The sequence below is a fragment of the Balaenoptera borealis genome (assembly GCF_965194805.1).
Source record: "Balaenoptera borealis genome assembly, chromosome: 13".
NCBI classification, from domain to species: Eukaryota; Metazoa; Chordata; class Mammalia; order Artiodactyla; family Balaenopteridae; genus Balaenoptera; species Balaenoptera borealis.
In genome coordinates, this window is record NC_138870.1 from 37839637 (window position 1) to 37854774 (window position 15138).

General features: G+C 38.2%; 1 protein-coding gene, 1 long non-coding RNA gene and 1 pseudogene across 4 annotated transcripts in view; 2 read left to right on the forward strand and 1 right to left on the reverse strand.

Annotated features, from left to right (window-relative positions):
• The window catches only part of NELL2 (neural EGFL like 2), a 363845-nt gene that overhangs the window by 239576 nt on the left and 109131 nt on the right, over positions 1–15138 (reverse strand). The gene's annotated exons all lie outside the window — the stretch shown is intronic.
• Positions 1297–12304, forward strand: LOC309608884. The gene is made up of 2 exons (XR_014233147.1): positions 1297–1850; positions 3718–12304. It is a non-coding gene; the product is annotated as an uncharacterized lncRNA (long non-coding RNA).
• On the forward strand, positions 1997–3673 carry LOC309608848 (dihydrolipoyl dehydrogenase, mitochondrial pseudogene; annotated as a pseudogene). The gene has a single exon. The product of its transcript is annotated as a dihydrolipoyl dehydrogenase, mitochondrial pseudogene (transcript).

A 15138-nucleotide genomic window follows, 5' to 3' on the forward strand; every position in this document is an offset into this window, starting at 1 on the left:
TCTTAAATACATTCAAAGACGAACTTAGATTCTTTTTCCATTCAAGTATATTTTATTCTTTATATTCTGTTTTAGATAGAGATCCTAATGGTCTCAAGGGGGCGGCTCAGGTGCTAGGAGCAGCTGAGCCTCTGAGATAACTATATTTCACATACATCTCATTGAAAATGTGAAGCACATTTTATCTTCCTTTTAAAAATAATCATTAAAATTAACTATTAGCTACACATATTTAATTTTAATTTTGTTTTCAAGAAACAAATCTGTGAAAGATAAAACCAGAAACTATTGGTAAGATTCAATACCTACTTCTCTGGCCAAGACTTCATTTCATATTTTTCCTACATTTACTTTTGACTCCTTGATTCCAAAGCTACATACATTATAAAAACATTATTCCTTCAACTTTTACACAAGTCTTCCTTAATTTGCTGAAATTTATGGGCAAAATAATGAGGTCATCAAAATTTTCAATATGTGAACTTGTAATTTTACTATAAAACTACAAAATTACATTATTCTGAGCTTCAATTAATTATCTAAGCCTGCAATTTGAACATTTTTGCAAAAAGGTAATGCCACCATTTTGCTTTACATACATTTCTATAAAACATTGACTACTCTACGATTGTCTAAAGTTATAAAATTAGTACAGGAGTTACTACAGTTAGAAAGCAGTACAGAAAAGACCAAGAACTCAGTTTTATCTACATCATTAATACCTCATACCTAGTTTCTTTCACCTCATGAAGTTACTTCATATACATTACGTAAAATAATCACCCAGTATTGATTAGTTATCATAACAGCACCATTTAATAAGGGTTTATTTTGTTCCAGCAGTATAGCTGACATACAGTGTCTCATTTAAGCTCACAACAAACATAGAAATAAATAAACAAAAAAATTAAACTTAAATGACTTAACCAGGTTCACAATGTTTATACATGACAGAGACTGGACTCTAATCCAGACCTGACTTCAGCTGCAGTTAATGACAACCACACTATAGATTTTGGTTCCCAGCAAAGGTAGTACGTTATTAGAAGACCACTAAATCTCCATTCAGAAAGTCCTGGAAACTGTCCTCTGACTCAGCCCAGGGGACTCAGCTCTACCTCAGTTTCCTTCTTATGTCTCTAATCCTTCCTGGACCACTTGCCATTCCCTAAATGTACACGTTCCCAACTTCCTACCTTCAGACTGTATCCTCTTCTCCTGAAAATCGTCTTTTCCTCTCTACACAGCACCATCGTTCTCAGTCACTTCAACTGTGCCTCATCAGGCCTCAAAATGTTGGTGTCATTGACCCCTCCGCCAACCACATTCAGTCAACTGCCGAGTCATGCGCTGCCACAGGGGCGCCCCACTCACTGCCACCACCCAGGCTTGAGTCCTCATTACTAGCCCCTAAATCACTGGGCAGGCTGAGAATAACATCCCAGGTCCTTACCACAGTTTGCAAGGTCCGGTGGGATCTTGTAAGCCAGGCCTCCTTTCCCACCATGCCTCTCAGGCTTCCCCACCCCAGCCCTGGGCTTTTCACAGTTCACTGATCACATGGGGCCGAGCACACGCCTGCCCTAGAGCCTCTGCACATCCTGCGTCCCAAATAACCACATGGCTGGCTCCTTCGCTTACGTCAGGTCTCCGCTCCAATGCCACCTCCTCGACAGACCACAGCGCCCTGCCCCATCCTGCTCCATACCCTTATCCTGACTGTTCTTTCATGGTACCTTGAGTCTCACATCACTATTTATTTTGTGTTTATTGCCTCTCTCCCTCCCACAAACAGTAAGTTCTACTCATGCCAGAGAGAGATTTCTGTCTCTATAATTCCTTATTCAAAGGTCCCCTGCCGTAGTAGAAAGAAAGAGCCAAGGAATTCTCTTCCTCACTGGTTAGTGCTTTGTCCAGCATGAATAGGTGTAGCACAGAATTGTGCAAAAGGCAGGGGCACACTGTGGTTTGCTGCTGATTGACTGCATGAGCTTAGAGAGGCCATTTCAATAGAATATCTCATGGTCTGCAAGGAGTTTCTGCAGTGCCACTGAGAACTTATGCAGATCAACCAATTGATGCTGATGTAACAGTGATAGGTTCTGGTCCTGGAGGATATGTTGCTGCTATTAAAGCTGCCCAGTTAGGCTTCAAGGCAGTCTGCGTTGAGAAAAATGAAACACTCGGTGGAACATGCTTGAACGTTGGTTGTATTCCTTCTAAGGCTTTATTGAATAACTCTCATTCTTACCATATGGCCCATGGAAAAGATTTTGTATCTAGAGGAATTGAAATGTCTGAAGTTCGCTTGAATTTAGAGAAGATGATGGAGCAGAAGAGTAATGCAGTAAAAGCTTTAACGGGTGGAATTGCCCCCTTATTCAAACAGAATAAGGTTGCTCATGTAAATGGATATGGAAAGATAACTGGGAAAAATCAGGTCACCGCTACGAAAGCTGATGGCAACACTCAAGTTATTGATACAAAGAACATTCTTATAGCCACAGGTTCAGAAGTCACTCCTTTTCCTGGAATTACGATTGATGAAGATACAGTAGTGTCATCTACAAGTGCTTTGTCTTTAAAAAAAGTTCCAGAAAAGATGGTTGTCATTGGTGCAGGAGTAATAGGTGTAGAATTGGGCTCAGTTTGGCAAAGACTTGGTGCAGACATGACAGCAGTTGAGTTTTTGGGTCATGTTGGTGGAATTGGAATTGATATGGAGATATCTAAAAACTTTCAACGCATCCTTCAAAAACAAGGATTTAAATTTAAATTGAATACTAAAGTTACTGGTGCTACTAAGAAGTCAGATGGAAAAATTGATGTTTCTATTGAAGCTGCTTCTGGTGGTAAAGCTGAAGTTATCACTTGTGATGTACTCCTGGTTTGCATTGGCCGACGACCCTTTACTAAGAATTTGGGACTAGAGGAGCTTGGAATTGAGCTGGATCCTAGAGGTAGAATTCCAGTAAATACCAGATTCCAAACTAAAATTCCAAATATCTATGCAATCGGCGATGTGGTTGCTGGTCCAATGCTGGCTTACAAAGCAGAGGATGAAGGCATTATCTGTGCTGAAGGGATGGCTGGTGGCGCTGTGCACATTGACTACAATTGTGTACCGTCGGTGATTTACATACACCCTGAAGTTGCTTGGGTTGGCAGATCAGAAGAGCAGTTGAAAGAAGAGGGTATTGAGTACAAAGTTGGGAAATTCCCATTTGCTGCTAACAGCAGAGCTAAGACAAATGCTGACACAGATGGTATGGTGAAGATACTTGGGCAGAAATCAACAGACAGAGTATTGGGAGCACATATTCTAGGACCAGGTGCTGGTGAAACGATAAATGAAGCTGCTTTTGCACTGGAATATGGAGCATCCTGTGAAGATATAGCTAGAGTCTGTCATGCACATCCGACCTTATCAGAAGCTTTTAGAGAAGCAAACCTGGCTGCATCATTTGGCAAATCGATCAACTTTTAAATTAGAAGATTATATTTTTCTGAAATTTCCTGGGAGCTTTTATAGAGGTAACATTTCTGAACAGGAAATGCTCACAGCTCCAAGAATTTCTAGGACTGAATTATGAAACTTTTGGAAGGTATTTAATAGGTTTGGACAGAATGGAATAATCTCATCTATATTTTAAATAAATTTAATATTTTATTTCACTGCATTAATACTGCAGAAAAAATTAAAAAAAAAAAAAAAAGGTCCCCTGCCCTTCGACCTCTGCCTGAAAGATGAAAACACTGAGTTATTCAATCAGTTGATGAATGAATGACTGGATGAATTTCTACTCTTTTCCCTCTTTGACTTTACCATTAACAGTGCAGTCAATGTGCCTCAAATCACATCAAAATAAAACACGGAGTTGTAAAATATATGGTATTTTTAGGGAAGAGTGAGTAGGTTGGTAAAATGTAGCCTAGGACTTGGCTGTGTGACCTGTATACATTACTTAACCTCTTAACACTGTGTTTCCTCAGGAAATAATAATAATGCTTACCACATAGGACCATTTCAGGGATTTAATGAGGTAATGTATATAGTAAGTGTATATAAAATGGTAGATGCAACAAGGGCTGGTACACAATAAGCATTCAGTAAATATTAGCTAGTATTATAATGGCTTGCTTGCTGCCAGGTTTCCACTGCTGGTTTAGGGCTTTAAACATCATGTTGAGGAGTTTGCACCTAATGTATCACTAATTAATATTTTTTGTTAAATTTATTCCTAATAAATTAATTTTTCTAATAAATAAGTTTTGGTTTAATGCTATTCCCTTCATATGGAGTTCCCAGGCCACATTTCCCTCTTTCAAAATGCTATCCATCTGGAGTTATGAAAACTAGGTCACTCTTTGGAGGAAAAGAATCATACCTGTACCTCACACCACATACAAAGATAAACCCCAAATGTATTTAAATATTAAAATCATACCAGTAGAAAAACTAACATAATATTTGTCAGACCTCAAATTAAGGAAGGCCATTTTAAGAATTCATAAAGGAACAATGAGATACCACATTCCTCCTTTGGATCTAACAACAAAATTCTAAATGATCACAATGGTATTGGTGAAGGAGCATGTTAACATAGCTGGTATGCAGTCTGGTAGTTTGTGACTAAAAGTATTAAAATGATAAATAGTCTTTGGCCCAGTTATTACCTTTCCAAACACTAACCATAAGGAAATAATCCTATACTTAATAGTGAAACACGAGCGGCATCCTCCTTGTGTTTCTCTGTTATCTAAGTGGAACTGTTGAAATCATCTTTACCTCTCTTCTTCCAGACTCTATATATTCAGTCAAAAGCTAAGTATCGTATTATGAAAACTATTCCTTTTCCTTCAAGTTCACTGCCACCCACTCTGGCTTAAATTCCACTAACTTTTAACTAGACTATTGCATACATTTTCTACAAATAAAATCCAGTCCTTACCATAGGCCAATATCTGATAAGGATTTCCACAGCCACCGCTACTATTAGAATTAATGTGATTAGAAGTGTATTGGAAAAGGGACAAAATGATCCCTATTTATGAAAGATATGAATGGTTACCTAGAAAAAAAAGAGAATCCTTGAGAAACTATTTGAAACAATAACTGAGTTATAAAATAAGTAGACCAAAATCAATAGCTTTCCTTTATAGAAATAATAAAGTATAAAATTAAAAAAAGGAAAATCTATTCACTTAGCAGCAGAAAATAATGTAAAATACTGCGAAAAGCACTGCAAACCCACAACTTTTCCAACAGGATATAATATTGACAACACTATGAGACAATTAATTCAACAAAAAGTCAAATGTCTCCTTTTTTTTTTCCCCTTTGTGAACCAACCAGGTGAACTCTATTCATTCACTCTTCCTGAATACCAGTCTTTATACTGCGTATGATTCTTTTCTTATACCCCAGAAATCTCACTGCCAAACTCACCTAGTCCTCTGGAATTCTAATTCTATCTCTTTTGTAGCTTCATCCCCTTGGGTTTTGGCCTTAACTGAATTCTGGTTTCCCCACAAGATTACCACTTGCCTAATGGACCTCTCAAGGGATAACTGTATGCTCTTTTACCACCACGGATACTTCATTGTTATGAGCTGATTCCCCTAAAATTCAGATGTTGAAATTCTAACCTCCTGTACCTCACAATGTATCCACAGATGGAGGTAAGGCCTTTGAAGAGGTGATAAAGTTAAAATGAGGCCATTAGCGTGGGCCCTAATCCAACTTGGCTAGCGTCCTTATAAAAAGAGGAAGTTTGGACACAACAGGAATGTGCAGGCACAGAGGAGAGGCCGTGTGAGAACATAGTGAGGAGGCAGTCGTCCGGAAGCCAAGGAGAAGGGCTCAAGCGAAATCAAACGTTCCAACACCTTGGTCTTGGACTTCTAGCCTCCAGAACTCTGAGAAAATAAATTTCTGTTGCTTAAGCCACCCAGTCTGTGGTATTTTGTTACGGAGCCCCAGTAAAATAATACATTCATGTACACTGTGAAGTTCACATTCCATACTTCAGAGTAAGAAGATATAGTTCGTGTCACTTCTCTACTCTCATAAAAAATATCTGCTGTTTGAGGCTCACATCACCAACTTTCCTACCATTTTATACACGTGCACGCACACACACACAGTACTGGACACTCCCCTTCTTTCACTGCTGACTTTGAAACCTGGGTCTCCATCCAATCTTTCTCCATCCAAATGTCTGCAACATTCTGGAAGAGTTTGGCATCCATGTGATTGACCCATCCAGCACCCCACCTCGTGGCTCCTTTTGACATCACCCTCACCTCTACCTCGCCTGCACGTTCGTATTCTGCCCTGTCTCCTCAAAATGGCTCTGCCTCCAAAATCTCTAAACCTGATGTTCTACTTACTCTCCAACTCAAATGCTTCACGCTTCCAAGTTGCCTCCTCAACTGCTCTCACTGCATTTACTCTTCAACTCTATGAGTTTTTCCTGTTCAATATGAACCCACTTTCTCCCTATTGACTAGCCCTCAACTGTCCTTACCTTCTTTTCTATCTACCTTAAATCTTGTGAGTCTCTAGTTCTGATCCATTTTTGGCCAACATCATAACCCTCTTTATGGGATTTTTGTCCAGAAAGCAAAATCCCAGCCATGGATAAATCAATCTACTTTCCTCATGCCTACGTCTGGGTTGTCAAACGGTTAAGGGAAGATTTTATAAACTGATGGAGGACTAGCAGCCTCTAGTTAGCAACTTTAACATTTCTTAGCCAAATATCTTTCAACCCATCTCTACTCAACCTGTGACTCTGCTTCTTCTCCCCAATATTTCACCTTGGGTCTCACTTCACAGAGAAAATAAAAGTTGTCAGATGCCACTCCTTCAACTTCCTTTCCACCAAATCAATACATTTAGCTGTATCTGTATCCACCCACTCTCCTTTCCCTCTTGCTCTACATACTGAGTATCTCTCCACCCAGCAGAGGCAAAACCCTCTAATTATGCTCTGAACCCTATCCTTTCTGCTCAGTTTATACCATCAATTAATTCCTCCCTTCTATTTTCAATCCCTCTTTCTCTTTCTCTCATGCCACCAATATTTAAATATTATCTATTCCTATTCCATGCCATCTTAAAAAAAAAATCCCTGGACCCTACCATGTGCTCCCAGTAAATTCTCCATATCTCTTCCCATCCACACACAAATTTATTATTACAAAAAGCATCACCACTTTTCCTCCTATCCATTCCCCATAGCCCACTGTAATCTGGCTTCCTTTCTGGTCCACCAAAATGCTCTCACAATGTCAGTCACCTCCAGATTTTGAATCTGATGAAAAATGTTGGTTATCATCGTTCCTGTCCTCTCAGCATATTCTGTTGTTGTATACCACTCCCTCCTTCCAAAAACACTCTTCCCTTAGCTTCCCTGGTACAAAAATGCTTCTGTTCTTCCATGTAAATCTCTGGCAACAATTTCTCAGACTATTTTACAGGCTCATCCACCTCTTATAAATTTTAAATGTTAGAATACCTGAAGGATTGGTCCCTGTCCTCATTTTCTCTCACTATAGTCTCTCCCTAAGTAACTCTAACCATGCCCATGGCTTCAATTATCATCTATGTACAGATGAATTCCATATTTGTGTCTCCTGTTCAGATTTTTCTTCTAAACTAAAAATTTATACACCAAACTTTAATATTTTCTCTTAAATATCATGGGCATCTCAAACTCAGTATGATCAAACTAAACTCATAATCTCCCCAAACCTGCTTCTACTCCAGTGCTCTCTACTTCAGTAAGTAGCATAGTCATACACCTACTTGCATCAATCTGAAATATAAAATTTATTTGTAATGCATCTCTCTCCTTCATTCTCTGAAATCCAATCAGCATAAACAATCTATCTACTTCCTACATATTCAAATCCATTCACTTCTTTCCAATTCCACAGCCATTATCCTACCCCAGACTGCAACCTCTCTCAGTTGGACTAGTGTTTATGTTTCCTAATGTCCCCACATCCCCTCCTGCTCCTTTAAATCCAGTTTTCATACTGCTGCAGAGTAATCTATCTAAAATGTAATACTTTATCACACTTTACTATTTTAAACTCTTCAAATGCTTCCTAGTGCTTTAGAGTTAAATATCAAGATCTTTCAAAGGACTAGAATGAATAATTCTGTATCTACAAATTTGATGACTTAGATAAAATGAATCATATATGGATGGTAGCTGATTTAAATGGATGTATAAATTTGTCAAAACTCATTAAAATTTATGCTTAAAATGTGTACATTTCATTGCATGTAAATTGTACCTAAATAAAGTAGATTTTTTCAGAAGACTAAATAAATATCAAGATCTTTCATATCACCTGAAAGACCCTGTATCATCTGCCATTGCATCTTTCTCCACCTTCATCGCAAAATACTCAACTTACACTGTCACACCATTCACTATACTTGAGTCACACTGGACGAAGTACCATATACTATACATCAAATTAGAAAATATTTTGTTTCTAATATAATGATGACAATATCTTGTGCTGGAGTGGCATATAGAAACAGGCAGTCATATATTACTGAAGTATAAATTAATAAAACCTTTGAGAACAATTCAACAACCTGTGTCAAAATCCTACAAATTTTGTACAACGTTTGACCTATAAATTCCTGTTCTTTTAGATTCAACCTGATATAATAATTATGGCAATATTTTTACAATAGTGAAACCTGGAAACAAAATGAACATCAAGCTTTGTTTATCTGGTATAACGTATTTTCTTTTATGTATGGGAAAGGTCTCTTTTGATACAGGAGATATGTTGACCCAACATTAATACTGCATATATGCAAACTCATCACTGTTTTTAGCATAATCTAAAGAGACTATCCCAGATAAATGTTTTTAGTTTTCTGATATGTTATCTGTGATCACTGAATTATTGGGGAATTTTTTCTTATCCTCAAAGCATTCAAAATCAGGAAATGGTTTTAACTTGTCCTGAGTGAAAGTCTGCAACATTCATGACAAAGTAAAGAATTTAGAAAAGACAATTCCTTCTATTCTTTTCTTTTAATATTTATTTATTTGGCTGCACCGGGTCTTAGTTGCAGCACACAGGATTTTCATTGCGGTGCGCGGGCTCTTATTTGTGGCACGTGGAATCTAGTTCCTTGACCAGGGATCGAACCCGGACCCCCCGCATTGGGAGTGTGGAGTCTTAACAACTGGACCGCCAGGGAAGTCCCATCCTTCTATTCTTTTCAGGATGAATGTTTTTCTAAATGCTATTAGCTTTGTCAATTGCTGCCACACATAACCCCTGGTTACTCTGCTTTATTAAAGCCCCACTTCAAAATATAGAAAGAATAAACTTGACCCAGTGAAGAAAAGTACAATCAATTATTCTTTTTGCAGAAGATGCACAAATATAATAATTTAAACCTACTGTTAATATGCATAGAAGAGCTAGAGTACAATAAAAAATTCTCAGAAAAGGGGCCAAAATATGGAATACCTTATTCAATAAATGATGCAAAAACATTTATTGAGCATCTACTGTGCATTAGATACTGTGTCAAGTGATGGAGATACAGCGATAAATGACAAATAAACCCTGCCATGTGTGAAACAGAGCAACAATTCATTCTATATAAACCTGCGCTAGAATTTCTTCAGAAGCCTCACTCCTTATTTGTCTCACCCACTGTTATTTCTACCTTGAAACTGAACTTCTGGGAGTTACCTACTTCTGATCCTTGCCTTTCTGGGACAGTATTCTTTAAAAGCACCATACTACATTTCTCTTCTCTTCTATTTGAATCACTACCCAAAAAGTAAAACTTCATGCCTCTAACATACCATCTGTTACTTCAATCAGGAATGGCCTCAGCCATGGTGGTTGACAACTAGATTCACCAAGTTCCTGTTACCACTGAGAATTCAGGCTGCACCAGTGTTGAAAGTTAGCCCCAGGGTAAGAATCGAGTTCTTGAGGTCAGTGAAGCCCACCATACTTCATATCCCGTCATTCTTGACCACAACTCCACAGTCTGAAAGCAGCAACCAGATACATCTCTCCTGCTTTCATCCTCATATCTCTCTGGATTTCCTTCCCTCTGAATCATCCTCCCAAGGTACTGAAGATCGTGGAAATGGCTACCGCTTTCTACTACCTGTTTCTATGCCCCTTTCAAAGTGACTTTACAGATCCTCCATCATCGCACTGGCCTTGTGACTTGACTTGGCCAAAAGAACATGGTGGAAGTAACAATGTTTGACTGAGTTCCTAGCCTAGGTCTCAAGAAACTTTGCAAGCTTGGACATTCTTAGAAATCTGTAGCTGTCAGATAAACAAGCCTGGACTAACCTGCTAGTTTGAAAGAAGGCATGGAAAGAGACTCCCGTTATCCCAGCCACAAAATGTGAGGCTGTCCAAAAACAACCAAGTTAACCCACCAGCTAACTAAAGATGCATGCACAAGTCCTGCCAAGACTAGACCAACCAAATCAAGACTGAAAAAAAAAATTCCCAGGTGCTCAATCCAAATTTCCAACCTGCCAAACTACTGTTTTAGGCTACTGAGTTTGGGGATGTTTTGCTACAAAGCAAAAGCCAACTGATCCACAGGGCTTCCAACCCTCCATCACAACCATTGTCCATATATATACTCCACAATCTAACACCTTACAGAATGCTCTCTTCACTTCCCTCCTTTGATTGAAACTTAGATTTTCAGTGAGGATAATGTTTCTTTCTCTGAAACCATGCCGTTTAGATTTTTCATTTTCCCATACCACATTTATGCCTGTGATAGGAGGGAAGTGTCACTTCCAAAACACCACTCTTTCATCCTTATGGAAGAATCCATCCTCCTTTGATTTCCATCCCTTCCCCACTACTACCTCTCCTTATTAATATCATCTATCTATGACTGAGTCACTGGAACCTAAAAAGAAATCTTCCTTTCCACTTTGTCTCGGGAAACTTCGAAAGGTCTTTGGAAATTTTATTCAACACCTAGAATCTAAGTTTCCTTGCCTCCTGGTATACAGCGAATTTCATTCCTTCACCACTTAAGCATCCTATTTCCATAGCCATACCCTTGAACTTGTCAACACCCAGAATTACTCCACCCTGAAATACTGCATATCTTAAACCATGAAACTGCTTTCAGTAATACATACAAAATAACAAACAAAAATAACCACAGAAACATTTTCTGTGTTATCCATCAAAGAATTATCACAAAAAAAGGTACCAGAATCAGACACACATATGACTGAGCTTTGAAAACCGTTTAGGAACAGATAATTCTCATGATATGTAAAAGTCATCTGGAAGCATAAATGAGAGAAAATAACCCAAGGAAGTTTTTAGAAAGAAAAATGATGGTTTTTCCAGATAATAACTCATACTAAAAGGCTAAAATAATTCAAATACTGTAGAATCAGTACTATAAGAGACAAATAGATTAATAGAAAATAAGAGAAATCTGGGACTTCCTGGTGGTCCACTCGTAAAGAATCCACATTCCAACGCAGGGGACACGGGTTCGATCCCTTATCGGGGAACTAAGATCTCACATGCTGGGGCAACTAAATCCACACACTGCAACTTCTGAGCCCGTGCGCCTCTACTAGAGAGCCCACGTGCCACAAACTACAGAGCCCACGCGCTCTGGAGCCCGTGTGCCACAACTAGAGAGAGAAAACCCTCACGCCACAACTAGAGAGAAGTCCACGCACTACAATGAAGAGCCCATGCACTGCAATGAAGATAACACGTGCCCCACCTAAGACCAAAGCAGCCAAAAAAAAATATTTAAAAAAGAAGTCTTGTGGTTGAACTGTATTTCCTAAACACCATCTTACAGACTGATCAAATAGAATAAAATAAAAATATTACAGTAAAATCTTTAAAAAAAAGAAAAAGAAGAGAAATCCTAGAAACAAACCTAAATACATGTAAATACGTAAATATTTAATATAAGATAAAGTGGCATGTTAATCAGTGAACGAAAGAGCTAGTCAACAAATGACACTGGAATTATTGGTAACTTGTTTGGCAAAAAAAGAAAGTTAGCTAGAATTATTATCTCAGGTATGCAAACTAAATCCCAGATTGTTTAAACTTAAAATGAAAAGGGAGGGGCCATTCAGAAATTAGAAGGTAATATTTTTATGAATAAAAAGAGGAAAAGGTCTTTTTTAGCATGACTCAGAGACTCCATTACATAAAATTTTGAATCTTCTTTATGTTGGAAAATACTAAATAGAAGGAGTAACATTATGAAAATATATTTGCAACATACATAACAGATGAGTTTTAGTATAAAAAGAGCTCTTATGAATCAAAAAGCAAAAATACAAGGAATTAAATTTTAAAGTGGACAATGTAGATGAAAAATTAAATTAAAAAATAAATACAAATTTCCAAGGAACGCAGGAAAAAATTCCACAATTCAGATCCTTAGCTCTACTTTTGACCACTGTCCCAGACTCCAGACTCAAATATATAACTACTTGCCTACATTTCCATTTAAGTGGCTAATACACCTGTCAAACAGAACATATCTAAACTGAACTCTTATCTTAGCCACCCTTCCAAATCCGGCTCAATTATCCATTTTCTCATCTTGGTAGCAACTCCATCCTTCTACTTCTTCAATCCAAAAACTATGGAGTCATCCTGACTCTTCTCTTTTAATTCATACCCATATCAAGCCATCAGAAAATCCTGTTGGCTCTACCTTAAATATATATCGCTTCTACTTAATGAAGCTACCATCATCTTTTCTCTGGATAACTGCAAAAAAAAAAGACCTGCCTTGCTTAAAATGTGCAACTTGCATCCCATTGCCCTTAGGATGAAAATAAAACTCCTTAATCTGACCCCTTCTTATCTCTCCAGCTGCATCTCACATTGTGCCCTTGACTCTCTGCACATCAACCACATCAGCTTCCTTTCACAACATCCTACCTTCCTACACAAAGCCTTTGTATATTAAATTCTCTCAGCCTGAACATTTCTTCCTTCTTCTTTTTACTAGTGTAATGCTATTTATTTATCAGATCTCAACTCAACATCATTTTCTAAAGGATGCCTTCTCTGATCTCCACGCTAGATGAATTTCACTTACTACAGGTGCTTTATCAACATCTTACTGCTGCAACATTCCACTGCATACTTGATTATAATATGATCAATGCCTGTCTCCCTGACTTGATTATTAGGCTCATGAGGGCAGAGAAAAATCTTATTTTGCTCACCACTGTATCCCCAGTGGGTAGCAGAGAGGTGCTTAATAACTATTTTTCAAATTAATGAAAATTATAGGAAAGAGACACAGTGGCAAGATACATGATTTCACCTTTATTTCCCTCAATTTCCATATGCATAGGACAATCATCCCCCTACTACTATTTCCAGTATTATTCCAAGCTCTCCAGCTCCTAAGCTCATTCCTAGGCCTATGGCAAACTCAGCCAGGAGAGTTCATCCAATTCCATTTCACATTCAGCTGATTGTCTCCCCCAGCTCCAAGTCCTACAGCATTTAGAAATCCTGGTCTGAAGGGACATTAATAGATGAAATAAACCAGTGAACAAGTACAATGTTCATCTTGTTCTATACAAGCCCACCCCCTCCCTCTTTCCCGACTAACAAAAGTGACCTTTCTGAGATTCAGGGCCTGAGAAACACTGGGGGTAAACCATAGGCATCAACACAAATGAGAAATTCTTAACACTGCTTGCTGTGAGATAAACTCATTTGTGCTCAGAAAAGTGCAAATTTTTATTGGTTTAAGGACATGATACTTACCCACAAAATAGTGTGAGAAGAATGTGTTACCCACTGCTCTTTTATTCTCTTCCTCCAAACGTAATAAAGAATTAGCTTCCCAAATCTAACAATAACAACTCAGGGAAAAAAAAGTTCCTCTTTCATGTCTTCTTATAAATGATGCTACAATAAACTATGAGGATTAGGTTGAATAAAAACTTGAATCGGTTGAATAGCTAACTCTTTGCTAATCAAAGTGTGTCCAGTGTGTTCCACAAAACAGCATCACCCAGGAGCTGGTTAGAAATGCAAACTTTCAGGCCCCACCCCAGAACCACGGAATCATAATTTTCATTTTAACAAGATCCCCAGGTGATTCATATTCCCATTAAAATCTGAGAAGCATGGAGCTAAGCGATGTGCTCCTGCGTACAGGCCTCACAGCTTGTTGAATGAAAATTCAGGTCTCAGGAAACTTACGAATATATGGATCACGGGTCATTGGGATCACTTGCCAACAGTTAAAATCATAAATATTATATCTGTATATGATCTATTACGCTCTGGAGACTTAAAATTCGCTCCTAAGTTTCTGGGTTTGTTGCACAAGTGTTTGTGAGACGTGCCTTTACAATCTGAATTAATATTTATAAGTGAGGGCCACTCTGAAGTCAGCCAGCTCAGAAATGTTTTTATACCAACAATGTAATTAAAGTGTAAAACAAACAATAAGACCAAGATCTGAACATCAAATCCTAAAAACCCGGTGTGGCCCAAAGTCCAGAGATCATATAGCCAGTTCCCCAATAGAGGCAACATTCCAGCAACTGGGGTGAAGAGGGTGTAAATAGCAGCTGTTGTGATTTAGAAGCAAAATCTAGGCAAAGGTTCTAGTATGTAATGTGGATAGAATATTCTAGTAGTAGGACATGGGATTATAGCAGCCATTCCAAAGAAGAGATATTTTACAAGTTTAACGTTCCTGAGTTGGATGCAGCTCCATTCTTAACCACCACCAACTCCAGTAATGACTTTTAAAGCAATTTCATGTGATTTCATATGTATTTTTTATAGTTAAATAGTTCTGAACTGGAGGCCAGCTTTTGTATAAAAAGAAATGTGCCTGAATTGTACTCTATCACAAGCATCTCTAAACTGAAAAAGAGAATGCTTTTCTGATCCTTCCTCACACTGAACTCCTATATCATTATGTTTTCTTCACCTAATTTTTAATCTGTACTAATTTTACACAGTCTGTAAATATGTACCAGAGAGCACAGGCCACACACAGGCATCCAGAGGGGAGGCTGGTGATGCTGAATTGCTACTTCATCCGCCCTGTTGGGGACAGTG